At 43.2% G+C, this 14,881-nt stretch overlaps 1 pseudogene; it reads left to right on the top strand.

The window, feature by feature from the left end:
* The first annotated feature begins 4,962 nt into the window (after positions 1-4,962).
* Positions 4,963-7,498, top strand: LOC148137335 (putative G protein-coupled receptor 139; annotated as a pseudogene).
* The last annotated feature ends 7,383 nt before the right edge of the window (positions 7,499-14,881 follow it).

Here is a 14,881-nt window from a genome sequence, read left to right as displayed (position 1 = left end):
TGTTCTTCCTCTTCCTGACACGTGTTCTCACAGAGTGATGTTCCTTTATGCAGGAGCTCCCTGTAAGGCAGCTTCTCCTGAACCAGGGTCTCCCACTCCCTGAGCACTGGCTCAGTGGATAGCACTGCTACCCAACAGCGCCAGGTACCTGGGTTCGAGTGCAGCCTTGGGAGACTCTCTATGTGCAGTTGCATGTTCTCCCTGCGTCTGGGCAGATTTTCTCCGAATGCTCTAGTTTTGTCCCATGATGCAAACATCTGTGGGTTATGTGATTGGCCATGCTAAATTGATCTATAGTGTCCAGGATTGTGCAGATTAAATGGATTAGCCATGGTAATGTAGGAATGTGGGGATAGGTTGTCCTTCGGAAGATCAGTATAGACTTGTTGGGCCAAATGGCCTCTTCAAGACTATAGGGCTTCTATGATTGATATCGATGTTGCATTTCTTGAGAGAAGTTTGCACAGGACTGGGTGCAGCACTGAGATTTGAGCTGAATCAAACAAATGACTTGAGAATCTCAACAGGTCTGGCAATATCTGTGGAGAGAAAGCAGAGTTATTGTTTTGAGTGTGAGAAACAGAGAAGCTAGGAGCAGGAGCAGGCCATTAAACCCTCGAGCCTGCTCCACCATCCAATATAATCCTGACAGATCACTGAGTTCAATGCTCTGATCCTGAAATCCCCCATATCCCCTGATCCCTTCAGCCACAGAAGCTGTACCTGCCTCCTTCCGGATGGAAAAGAATCCAGGCCCCTTTCTACACGGTTTGTTTTGGTGAGGCTTGGACACTGGAAGTGAACTATAACATTTAATGAACCAACAAAATACCCAAACGTGTTCATAGCAGCAGACAAACAGGTGAGACAACACACATAAAAAATACGCAGAGGGGAATATTAGAATGCACAAATCGTCAAATATGTGAAACTTCAGAAACACAAATGTACAGGTAGATAGCAAGAGAGGGAGCCAGACAGAAATGGCAGGAGAAAGCAGACAATTCATGTGATTCATACTTTCAACAAAGAAAAATTCTGGGACGTAAAGACCAATGTGCTTTAAGGGAAATGTGACAACATCCATAAAGATATTACAGTCAAAAGTATCAATGCCCACAATTAAATAAAGAATTGTTAGCAGGCAAATGGTATTGTTGATTATAGTTGAAATGGTTCAAGGAGTTAAATAGTGACTCTGTGTCAGTTTACATGCCATAAGAAATCACCCATAGATTTTAGGAACACAAGGGACAAGTGAGAATGACGAACTGAGGAAAACAACACAGTTTTGGTGATATCAATCTTATTTTAAGTTGACAAATCCCTGGAGCACAGTGACTGTGCTGAGTTGTTTGAAGAACATTTTCTGGTATTCAAGTAGATACTGATCTTTCTAATAGCCCTTGGTTTTGTAGCAAGACGTATGACGTACTTCGTTCAATTACCTGGACTATTGTTGAATTAATGCATTACATAATAACACCATTCATTCCATTTATTCTGATTCTACTGTTAAACACATTGACAGTCAGAAACATTATATTAGCCAACAGAGCTCGCAGGAGACTCCGGGCTCAGAAAACTGGGGACAGTGTCAGTGACCCAGAGGTGGGGAGTCGGAGGAAATCCATGATTATGTTATTTATTATATCTGGCAATTTCATCACGTTATGGGTGGTGTTCATTGCTTATTCCATACTGAAACGATTTGATTACTTGGGATACCCAGTTCCTCTGCCAACATTTGTCAGAGAGATTGGTTTCATGCTCCAGCTCCTGAGCTGCTGCACAAACACCTTTATTTATGCAGTTACCCAGAGGAAATTCAGAGAAAAGATGGGAAGTGGAACAATGTATCCCTTCACAAAGTTGGCCAAAGTAATTCAGTGATGCTTCCTGCCAATGACCAATGTCATTAAGAATGTTCTTTGGACTTGAAATGTTATCTGTGTTTCTGCTGAGTTTCTCCATCAATTTCAGTTTGTGATCACTGTTAACTGTCCATCTACAGTTTTATATTTTACTTTACCTGACCAGTTTGTTTCAGTCAATATTGGATTATCTTTTAAATGATTCTTGTTCATAAAGTGGTCCAATCTTAAAAAGAAGTTTTGTGATTGTTCCAAGCATTAAATACCTATTGACTCAAGAGTAAGATTCCAATCTGAGATCCCAGGCTTTATGTATGCTTGATTCATGATGGAGAGCGCTGAGTGTCTTTACACAGTGCAACACCAGCTTTCAGTTCAGGGATAGTGTGGGAGTAAGCTGTAGTTGTGAAAATTTCACAGCAACACAACCTGGGTTTACACTGTCTGTCCTTACTGTGGGTGTTTCTTACAGAATTACGGAATTGGTCCAGCACACACAGAGACCATTCAGATGTTGTATCTGTGCTGGCTCTGAGAGGGTGCAGTACACTTAGTGCCACTCCCCAGTGTCTCCCCATCACCCTGCACCTGTGCTAAGTATACACTTCCTTCCTGAACACTTCCATGGAATCTGTCTGCACCATAATCTGAGACAGTGCACCAGATGCTAACGATTAGCTGCAGGATTGGCTTTTTTCCCATATCTCCATTATTTCTTTTACTAATGGTTTTAAATCTGTGTTGATGTATTTGTCATCGATGGGAGCATTATTTATTCATTTTCAACTCTGTCTGGAACACCCATGTTTTGTATACCTATATCTCACCAGGTGACACCAAAATTGGAGGTGTAGTGGACAGCGAAGAAGGTTACCTCAGAGTACAATGGGATCTTGATCAGATGGGTCAATGGGCTGAGAAGTGGCAGATGGAGTTTAATTTAGATAAATGTGAGGTGCTGCATTTTGAAAAAGCAAATCAGAGCAGAACTTACACACTTAATGGGAAGGTCTTAGGGAGTGTTGTGGAACAAGAAGACCTTGGAGTGAAGGTTCATAGCTCCTTGAAAGTAGAGTCACAGGGAGATAGGAGAGTGAAGACGGTGTTTGGTATGCTTTCCTTTATTGGTCAGAGTATTGAGTACAGGAGTTGGGAGGTCATGTTGCGTTTGTGCAGGACATTGGTTAGGCCACTGTTGGAATATTGCGTGCAATTCTGGTCTCCCCCTTACTGGAAAGATGTTGTGAAACTTGAAAGGGTTCAGAAAAGATTTACAAGGATTTTGCCAGGGTTGGAGGATTTGAGCTATTAGCAGAGGCTGAATAGGCTGGGGCTCCTTTCCGTGGAGCGTCGGAGGCTGAGGGGTGACCTTATAGAGGTTTATAAAATCATGAGGGGCATGGATAGTGTTAATAGACAAGGTCCAGAACTAGAGGGCATAGGTTTAGGATGAGAGGGGAAAGATATAAAAGAGACCTAAGGGGCAACTTTTTCACTCAGAGGTTGGTATGTGTATGGAATGAGCTGCCAGAGGAATTGTTGGAGGCTGGTACAATTGCAACATTTAAAAGGCATCTGGATGGGTATATGAATAGGAAGGGTTTGGAGAGATATGGGCCAAGTCCTGGCAGGTGGGACTAGATTGGGTTGGGATATCTGGTCAGCATGGGCAAGTTGGACCGAAGGGTCTGTTTCCGTGCTGTACATCTCTATTACTCATATTAATCCCACAATTAATGTTTCTTATTCTGTTTGAAAAACAATATCAATCTCTCAATTCTACTCCCCTAACTGATGTTCCTCATGGTTTGCCCATATTCATGTATCTGTTCCTCACTCTTTCTAATGTCTTCTCATCTTTCCTGAAGGGTGACCTTAAACCAGACATGACACTCTTTGTGAGTAGTGTCTGACACACATTGAACATAACCTCCTTGTTTCTCACATGTCCCTGGTAATAAAGCCTTGATTTCCCAATAGCTTCCTGAATGACTCTCTGCCTCCCATCCTTCGAAATGCCGTTGAATCCAGGCCCAGTCATACCAATCTCTCCTCATTTAGCAGCCCTGCCCTCCCCGATATCAGCCTGGTGTACATTTGCTGCACTCCGTCTACCACCTTTAATGATAAATGTACAAACTGCTCAGGCCCCATTTCTCCCGGAACCCCTTTAGAATTGTCTGCTCTTTATTATATTGTCCCTTTGTGACCCTCTGACCAAAATGAACCAAGTGATACTTGTTACTACTTCAGTGTTTTTAAATTCCAGGTCTCTGCTCACCTCTGAAGGGGAGGTTTTGAGTCTTTTCAAATGGGAAAGGATCTGATGCAAAGTTTCAAGGCAAGTGGGGAGTATTCCATTACATTACTATGTTTTGCCTTGCAGATGTTAGACAGGCTTTGGGGAGCCAAGAGGTGAGTTACTGAGTGCAGTATTCCAAGCTTCTGACTTGCTGTAGGCAGTATGTGTCTCCTTACAGCACATGGATTACAGGGATGAGGAAGGCAGCCCATCCCCCACCTTCTCAAGAATAACTCAGGATGAGAAATAAATGCTGCTGCACCCAGAGACACCTTCATCCCACCAGATGCTAAAAAAGCCAGAGCATTTATGTGGCTCGTTCCATTAAGTTTCTAGTCAATGTCTCCAGGACGTTGCTCGTGGGGAAATCAGTGACTGTAGCCTCATTGAACATCCCCATTGAATTATGCCAACACTGGATCAGTTTATATACTGACAATTAAACTCCTCATTATAATTTCTATGCAATGTTTGTTCTTATTACCCACTGTCGATTTCCTTCAGAAGATATCTTTGTTTGAATTGTCGAACGTGGACTATTCTATAAATATGCAGATTTGGACGAATGATTGTAATTGGGGAGAAGGGATAGGGTTAACTGGTCAGGACATGTCCTGCTCATGTACACATTCCCCTTACAGTTTTTGATTTCATTACTTTTAATTAGGCTCATTAACTTGGGAATTGATTTTCTGATCTGATGAATTCTGCCTTCTATAAATAATGCAAGTTTTCCCAATCTCTCAAAGAGAGAACTGGCTAATCCCTGACAAAAATCATCAAAATAACTGTAATTTACAAAAGGGAAACTATGTCTCTTAGTTTTATGGTCAAGCTGAAGATTCTGTGGGCGATCACTGATATACAGAGGATTTACTACCCGGTCTTAGCTGCTGTTGGTGTCCCGGGTAAGTTACACGCGAAAGATGATGTCTTAAGAAGTGGAGTATAACCATATGTGTTATCTTCATTATTGTGACACTTTTCTTTGATCTGCCTTGCGTTTCAGCAATGACCAGCCATCAATAAGAATTCCGTTTTTCAATAAGAATTCATTAACATCATACCATTTGTGAGGCGAAGAAACAGTCCCTGCATCAAATTATCACTTTTTCCTTTCTTTCTCTCCATCTTCCTTTCTCTCCATCTTCCTTTCTCTCCATCTCTACTCCATTCCTCTTCCTTCCAGCATTTCTTTGCCCCTGTCTGGGTATATTTCACACAGTTTTTCTCTTTGCTTCTTTCAATATTGCCATCTAAACGGTTTCCTCTAGGAATGGGGTTAAAGAAAAATTAATGAGCAATTCATAAAATGGTCTCCATGACCCACGTGAATGGATCAAAGCATCAAGGACTCTGAATGGTTCGTTTCTGTTCCAACATTTCTCTCTTGTTAGAAAATGTGGCTCCAATTTACAAAGTTACTCCTTTTGTATTTGCTAAAAACATTTCTTTTGTTTTAATCATGTTTCACTGATCTCACAGAAAATCAAGTAATTTAAACTTTATTAAGGTCTCTCAAGGAAGCATGTATAAGGCGCGCAACCTAACTTAGCTCTTATCTGATTGATGGTGAGATCTGTCCAGGATTTTAATCAACCGTGGTCTGTCTTTGAAAGTGTCCAGAATTTGATACTTGTCCCAGAGTTGTTCTTTGAAAGTCTACAGTTGAGTTGTTCTGCTGTTGGATCATTGTACAATGTTCTCTCGTTGAAGTCTGTGAAGTGACATTATTGATGATTGGATAAGTTCTTTCATTACCAACATTAATTCGATTTTTGGATGCCTCGAGTCTACAGCTTGCCTTCTCATCAGAAGTAACTCCTTTGTTTCTGGTTACATTCGCGGTTAGCTGTCTGTTTAAAACACAGCTTTTCCTGCAATTAACCCTTTTCCTTCATGAGAGAGCAGATCATCAAGCTAGTGTTATGCCCTCTGACTGAGGGAACTGATTGTTCACGTTGTTTCTGTAACTCCTTCCCAGGGATGATCAAAGCAGATGCTGTTGTAACAGCTATTGTAACAGTTTCTCATTGTCCCATTCATCCCAGGAAACAGTCTATTCGAGGGTCATCACTGCTTCTGTCCGGGTGTGACAAGGTATTCTTTTTGATTCGTTCAATGCATGAGCAGCTGTGAAAGTGGTGAATTTTACATTGGTACACATGGCTTTCTGATTTTTGTTTGGCTGCACAGTTATCATTGCCTTTGACTGCAGTTTTTCCATTCTCTGACAAGCACCACATTTAGAATCTATCCAGATTAAAATGTTAATAGCAGATTTGTGAAAAAGTTTCAGTTTGATGGAAGAACATGGGATACCCATTAAGAATGAGTTTCAATATTGCACTTTAAATAAAGCAATAAAAAGCATTTCTTCATTATACCTGAGCAATAAATGAATTTATTTATCTTCTTCTTTCAAGTTAATGTGATTGCAATAACGATCCTGGTTCGGGGGAAGTGTGGCCTTTCCAAATGTGTCACTCATTACCTGGTGGCTATGGCAACGGCGGATCTACTGGTCATTATCTTCGATCTGATACTACGACAAATTCCTATCACATATCGGGAGGAGTTTCTTTTCCTACATTATGTCCCCTTGTGCAACATCCACGCTATTCTGCTTTATGCAGCCACAGACTGCTCTGTCTGGTTCACGGTCACGTTCACCTTTGATCGGTTTGTGGCCATATGTTGCCAAAAGCTGAGAAGTAAACATTGCACCAAGAAAACAGCGGGTGTGGTTTTAGGAACAGTGACTGTGCTGAGTGGTTTGAAGAACATTTTCTGGTATTTCATGTACTACCATTGATATTGGCTTTCTAATAGCCCTTGGTTTTGTCGAGTACATGTAAATGTAAGTACGTCAACTGTCTGGACTATTGTTGAATTAATGCATTACATAATAACACCATTCATTCCATTTATTTTGATTCTACTGTTAAACACATTGACAGTCAGAAACATTATATTAGCCAACAGAGCTCGCAGGAGACTCCGGGCTCAGACGACTGGGGACAGTGTCAGTGACCCAGAGATGGGGAGTAGGAGGAAATCCATGATTATGTTATTTATTATATCTGGCAATTTCATCACGTTATGGGTGGTGTTCATTGCTTATTCCATACTGAAACGATTTGATTACTTGGGATACCCAGTTCCTCTGCCAACATTTGTCAGTGAGATTGGCTTCATGCTCCAGCTCCTGAGCTGCTGCACAAACACCTTTATTTATGCAGTTACCCAGAGGAAATTCAGAGAAGAGATGAAAAATGGAATAATGTATCCCTTCACAAAGTTGATCAAAGTAATTCGATGATGTTTACCTGCCAATGCCCAATGGCAGTCGGAATGCTCTCTGGACTCAGAATGCTCAATGTGTTTCTCTCCTGCACACTTTGCCTTTCCAGCTGCCTATTCCCCCCTGAACAACCTCCATGGAATCTGTCTGCACCATCATCACAGGCAGTGCACCCAGATGCTCATGATTAGCTGCAGGACAGGCTTTCACACATGTCTCCATTGTTACTTTCATCAATGGGTTTAAATTACGTTGATGTGTTTGTCATCAATGCCATCAATGGGGACACTGTTTAATCATGATAATTATTCATCATTCTGGAATGCTCATACTTTTTAATATCCATTTGAAGCCCCAATTAATCTTTTCCATTCTGCTTGAAAAACAATGGCAATCTCTCGATTCTGTCCAACTCATTGAGTTTCCTCATGGTTTAGCCATATTCATGAATCCGTTCCCCACACTCTCTCTCTAATGTCGTCACATCTTTCCTGAAGTGGAGCACCAAAAGCCTGGCACTACACTCTGGGCCAGAGACGCTGTGTCCAATACACATTGAACATAACCTTTGTGTTACTCACATAGTCCAAGCAATAAAGCTTTGTGCACCCAATAACTTCATGAACGACTCTCTGCCTGTCATCTTTCTAACCTTTTATGAATACAGAGCCATTTGAACCAACCTCTCCTTACACAGCAGTCCTACCATCCCCAGTATCAGACTGGAAGTGATTGATGCTACACTGTGGCTCAGTGGTTAGCACTGCTGCCTCACAGCACTAAGGATTTGCGTTTGATTCCAGCCTCAGGTGACTGTCTGTGTGGAGTTTGAACATTCTCCCCATGTCTGGGTTGGTTTGTTCTGGGAGCTCCGCTTTCCTCCCACAGTCCAACCATGTGTGGGTGTTTGGATTGGCCATGCTAAATTGTCCAAACTATGCAGGATAGGTGGGTTAGACACGGGAAAATGCAGGGATAAGGAAGGATGGCGGTGGGGTTGGATGCTGTTTGGAGGGTTGGTATGGACTGGATGGGCTGAATGGTCTGTTTCCACACTGCAGGGATTCTATGACAATACACAAATCAAAGTTTGGGAGAAGATTTGTAGCTCGGGTGCTCGTTGTTGTGGTTCTGTTCGGTGAGCTGGGAATTTGTGTTGCAGACGTTTCGTCCCCTGTCTAAGTGACAGCCTCAGTGCTTGGGAGCCTCCTGTGAAGCGCTTCTGTGATGTTTCCTCCGGCATTTGTAGTGGTTTGAATCTGCCGCTTCCGGTTGTCAGTTCCAGCTGTCCGCTGCAGTGGTCGGTATATTGGTGCTTATTGATTGAATCTGTGGATGAGTGCCATGCCTCTAGGAATTCCCTGGCTGTTCTCTGTTTGGCTTGTCCTATAATACTAGTGTTTCCCAGTTGAACTCATGTTGCTTGTCATCCGTGTGTGTGGCTACTAAGGATAGCTGGTCGTGTCGTTTCGTGGCTAGTTGGTGTTCATGGATGCGGATTGTTAGCTGTCTTCCTGTTTGTCCTATGTAGTGTTTTGTGCAGTCCTTGCATGGGATTTTGTACACTACATTGGTTTTGCTCATGCTGGGTATCGGGTCTTGGTGAGTTGTTGTCTGAGAGTGGCTGTTGGTTTGTGTGCTGTTTTGAGTCCTAGTGGTCACAGTAGTCTGGCTGTCAGTTCAGAAATGTTCTTGATGTATGGTAGTGTGGCTAGTCCTTTGGGTTGTGGTATGTCCTCATTCCATTGCCTTTCCCTTAGGCACCTGTTGATGAAATTGCGCGGGTATCCGTTTTTGGCGAATACATTGTATAGGTGTTCTTCTTCCTCTTTTTGCAGTTCTGGTGTACTGCAGTGTGTTGTGGCCCTTTTGAATAGTGTCTTGATGCAACTTCTTTTGTGTGTATTGGGGTGGTTGCTTTCGTAGTTCAGGACTTGGTCTGTATACCTTTCCTGTAAACCTTTGTGGTGAATTCTCCGTTCGGTGTTCTCTGTACCATCACGTCTAGGAATGGGAGTTGGTTGTCCTTTTCTTCCTCTCTAGTGAATCGGATTCCTGTGAGTGTGGAGTTGATGATCCGGTGTGTGTTCTCTATTTCTGTGTTTTTAATGATTACAAAGGTGTCATCCACATATCTGACCCAGAGTTTGGGTTGAATTTGCGGTAAGACTGTTTGCTCTAACCTTTGCATTACTGCTTCTGCTGTGAGTCCAGAGATGGGTGAGCCCATGGGTGTGCCGTTGATTTGTTCATATATTTGGTTGTTGAATGTGAAGTGTGTTGTGAGGCACAGGTCCAGCAGTTTGAGTATGCCGCCTTTGTTGATAGGTTCAACGTCCTGTTGTTTGTTCTGTATGTCCAGCAGGTTGGCTATTGTTTCTCTGGCTTGGGTTTTGTCGATAGAGGTGAACAGTGCCATTACATCGAATGAGACTATAGTTTTAGATTAGATTAGATTACATTACAGTGTGGAAACAGGCCCTTTGGCCCAACAAGTCCACACCGACCCGCCGAAGCATAACCCACCCATACCCCTACATTTACCCCTTACCTAACACTACGGGCAATTTAGCATGGCCAATTCACCTGACCTGCACATGTTTGGACTGTGGGAGGAAACCGGAGCACCCGGAGGAAACCCACACAGACACGGAGAGAATGTGCAAACTCCACACAGTCAGTCGCCTGAGGTGGGAATTGAACCCGGGTCTCTGGCGCTGTGAGGCTGCAGTGCTAACCACTGGGACACCATGCCGCGTTTCTTTCTTGTCTATATGTATATTTCTGATGATGTCAAGGAAGAAACTCTTCTCAACAGCTTTCCATCCTGCCCTCTATCCCCTCCCACATTAACCCCTTTCCCCATCCCATGATAAATAGTCCACATGATGTTAGAGACAAGCCAAGTGGCCATGAGTGTAACACGTAGAGATGCCCTACTGCAGTTTTGTCAGACTGTACCTTGAGTATTGTAGTAGGTTTGCACTCTCTAGCTGAGAGTTGATGTACTTGCCATAGAGGGAGCGCAGCAAAGATTCACTCAGCTGACACTGAGAAAGGCAGGATGAGGAGAAATTGGCCCTACTGGGCCTGTATTCACTCGAGTTTCAAAGGATGGGAGGGGATCTGATTGAAAAGTATAAAATTCAAAGAGGGCTGGACAGACGAGATGCAGGGAAGATGTTTCCCCCGGTCGGGGAGTCTAGAACAAGAGGTCACTGCCTCAGGATATGGGGGAGACCAATTCGGACTGAGATGAGAAAATATTTCTTCACTCAGAGAGTGGTCAACCTGTGGAATTCTCTCCCACAGAAGACAGTAGGGGCTGGGTCACTGAGAAAATTCGAGAAACAGATGGATAAATGTTGTGATATAACGGCATCAGGATGTATGGAGAGAAAGTGGGACAATGCCATTGAGAATCAGCCCTGATGATATTGAAGGTAAAGCAGTCGCCAAAAGCCAGGTGGCCTACTCCTGGCATGGTCACGTTTTTGGAAGAGTTGAAGTACCTTATATTTGGGGAAACCTGAGGCTATGCGCTTTGATGGAAAGAGTAAAGAGGCTGAATATTATTTCAATGCAGAACGAGTGCAGAAAGCTTCAGAACAGGGGGATTTGGGCGTCAGAAAACAGGTATCACAAAAAAAGTCACAACCAAATTCAACGGGAAGTAGGGAAGGCAGACGGGCTGCTGGCCTTTATTTCTAAAGGATTGGAGGATTGAAGGCTGGAGGTCTCGTTAAAATTGTGCAAGGCACTGGTGAGGACGCCTCAGAATACTGTGAACATTTTTGAGCCCCATATCGAAGGTAAGATATCCTGGCAGTGGGGGCAGCCCGGAGAAGGTTCACTCGGCTGGCACTAGGAACGGGGGGGGGGGGAACTGTCTTATGAGGAGAGGTTGAGAGGTTTGGGTAACTCTTGCCCAAGAGTTGGATTGTCGGCCAATCAGAGGTGACCTATAGACTCTTACAGGTCTTGACAAGGTAGAGGTGGAGAGATTACTTCTCCTTGTAGGGACGCCTCTGACCAGAGGGCATCGCCTCATGATAAGGAGTCTCACGTCGAATATAGAGACGTGGAGGAATCTCTCCTCTCAGAGTGGTGTGTATCTGTGGAATTATTTATCACAGAGGGCATCGACTCTGGGTTTCTCAGTATATTCAAAGCTGAGGTGGAGAGATTTCTAATCAGGAGGAGAATCGAGGTGAATGGGGAAAAGACAGGAGGGTTGAGTTGAGGATGATCAGATCAGCCAATATCTCTGTCAACCTTGGAGCAGACTCAATGATCCAAAAGGCTGATTTCAGATCCTACTTCTTGTGTTCCTGAACGTTCTATTCCAACCTTCCTAACCCTCCGGAATATTTCAATCGCAGGATTGTGAAGGAACACGACAAATTAGCCTAGTTGGTCATGCAGAAAATCGGTAAGTGTGCAATCAATAACGATGGCAGATCATGTCGCACTGAGGTGGGCATAAATGTTTTCCCTCAGTGACTGCTGACCCTATGGAGTTCTCCACTACATACATCTGTGGAGGCAATTCACTGAATATACTTAAGACAGGGACAGATCGGATTCTAGATCTTAAAGGTGTCAACGGGGGACACCATTCCAAAGGATCAATCATCATTAGATTGAATGGTTGAGCAGGCTCAATGTGCCGAATAGCCTACTCTTGCATCTATTTTATAACATCATAAGACATAGGATTGGAAATTAGACCATTCAGCCCATCGAGTCTGCTCTGCCATTCACTCATGGCTGATAACTTTCTCAACCCTATCTCCCCGTGACTCTTCAGCCCCTTAAGAATTAGAACCTATCTATCTCTGTCTTAAATATACTCAATAACCTGGTCTACACAGCCTTCTGTGGCAGTGAATCCCATAGATTCCCCACTCTCCGGCTGAAGAAGAATCTCCTTATCTCTGTTCTAAAAGCTCTTCCCTTTAATCTAAGGCTGTGCCCTCGTGTCCTAGTTTCTCCTTCCAATGGTAACATCTTCCCAACATCCTCTCTGTCCAGGCCAATCAGTATTCTGAATGTTCCAATTAGATCGCTCTTCATCCGTCTCAACTCCATCAAGTATAAGACCGTAAGACCATAAGAAATAGGAGTGGAAGTAAGGCCATTCGGCCCATCAAATCCATTCCACCATTTAATCATGGCTGATGGACATTTCAACTCCACTTACCCGCACTCTCCCCGTAGCCCTTAAGTCCTTGCGAGATTAACAATTGATCAATCTCTGCCTTGAAGACATTTAACGTCCCGACCTCCACTGTGCTCCGTGGCAATGAATTCCACAGGCCCACCACTCTCTGGCTGCAGAAATGTCTCCTCATTTCCATTCTAAATTAATCCCCTCTAATTCTAAGGCTGTGCCCACAAGTCCTAGTATCCCTGCCAAACGGAATCAATTTCCCAGTGTCCACCCTCTCTAAGTCATGCATTATCTTGTAAGTTTCTATTAGATCTCCCCTCAACCTTCTCAACTCTTAGCGAATACAATCCCAGCATCCTCATCATATGTTGGGCCTACCATTCCAGGGATCATCCGTGTGAATCTCCGCTGGACACGCTCCAGTGCCAGTATGTCCTTCCTGTGTTGTGGGGCCCAAAACTGAACACAGTACTCCAAATGGGGCCTAACTAGAGCTTTACAAAGTCTCAGAAGCACATCGCTGCTTTTACATTCCAACCTTCTTGAGATAAACGACAATATTACATTTGCTTTCTTAACCACTGCATCAACCTGCAAGTTAACCTTTAGAGAATCCTGGACTAGCACTACCAGATCCCTTTATACTTTAGCTTTATGAATTTTATCACTGTTTACAAAATAGTCCATGCCTGTATTCTTTTTACCAAAGTGCAAGACCTCACATTTGCTCACATTGAATTCTCCTAAACTGTCTCAATCTTTCTGCAGCCTCCCCACCTCCTCAGAACTACCTGCCTGTTCACCTAACTTCGTATCATCGGAGCACTTCACCAGAATGCCCCCAGTCCCTTCATCCAGATCATTAATATATAAAGTGAACAGCTGCGGCCCCAACACTGAACCACTTGTCACTGGCTGCCATTCAGAAATAGAACCTTTTATCCCAACTCTCTACCTTCTGTCAGACAGCCAATCCTCAATCCATGCCAGTAGCTCACCTTGAACACCATGGGCCCTCACCTGACTCAGCAGCCACCCGTGAGGCACCTTATCAAAGGCCTTTTGGAAGTCTAGATAGACAACATCCACTGGGTTTCCCTGGTCTAACCTACTTGTTACGTCTTCAAAGAATACTAACAGCTTTGTCAGGCACGACCTCCCCTTACTAAATCCATGCTGACTTGTTCTAATTCGACCCTGCACTTCCAAGAATTTAGAAATCTCATCCTTAACGATGGATAAGCGCAGACCCAGAGTCCTCAAATATTCCTCATCTATTAAACTTCTCATTCCTGGGACCATTCTCATGAACCTCCTCCGAACACGCTCTGGGGCCAGTCCATCCTTCCTGAGATATGGGGCCCAAACGGCGCACAATACTTCAAATGTGGCCTGTAACAATCTCAGTGCGATATTTTCTGTGAAGCATTTTCTAAGTTTCATGATCCACTTACTTACCCACTCACAGACACTGGTTTGCTGTTATAAATAGTGCACTTTCAATCTTATTGAATTACACGACTGTAAAAGTTTTGTTAAGCCATTTCCTCCAATTCCAACCTTTTCCATTTACCAGGAAAGTTGGCCTGTGGCTACCTTTGTTTATTATACTCTTGTTAAACAGATGGAAACAATTTTCAAAACAGATAATTCTTGGGGAATGACACAGAATTTATGTCAATGATTCCCAGCCTTTTTAGTCTCAAGGCCCACTTCAATGAGACAAATAATACCGTGGCACATTCACTCGATTACTCAGGAAGGTCAACAACATTGCATCACCCTCTCTGCCTCCTTTTCCTTTGAAATCCTGGATGTAGATCATAAGATCCAAATGATTTACCAACTCTTGCACTGTTTAATTTGTCTAGGGTGTTTTTTCTTTATCGGTATTAATTAAATATTTTTTAAAAGTCAGATTAGTACCTTCAAGCACCATTATTTAAAATTTCCCACATGAGTACAGACAGAAGGAAATTTATAAAAACCTATAACTTCTCCTGCCTCTTGCTCTAAGGGGTATGTGTTCCATCTTGTGCCACTGTTCTGTTTCACACACTTATGGACATTTCGACATTAGTTTCTGTTTCGATACCTTCATTTTTTCTCTCCGTTGTTCATTTTTAATTCTGCATCAACTTCCAAAGACGTGCAAGCCTATGAGAGAGGAAAACAAAATCTTCATCTCTGGTTTAACCCTTATTTTTAACCCTCATTATCACCCCTTA

The sequence above is a fragment of the Chiloscyllium plagiosum genome, unplaced genomic scaffold, assembly GCF_037043375.1.
Source record: "Chiloscyllium plagiosum isolate Xiang-an unplaced genomic scaffold, Cpla_swu_hap1 HiC_scaffold_44, whole genome shotgun sequence".
In the NCBI taxonomy this organism is placed as follows: Eukaryota; Metazoa; Chordata; class Chondrichthyes; order Orectolobiformes; family Hemiscylliidae; genus Chiloscyllium; species Chiloscyllium plagiosum.
The sequence above is the reverse complement of the archived record's forward strand: the minus strand, read 5'-3'. Positions and strand labels throughout refer to the sequence as shown.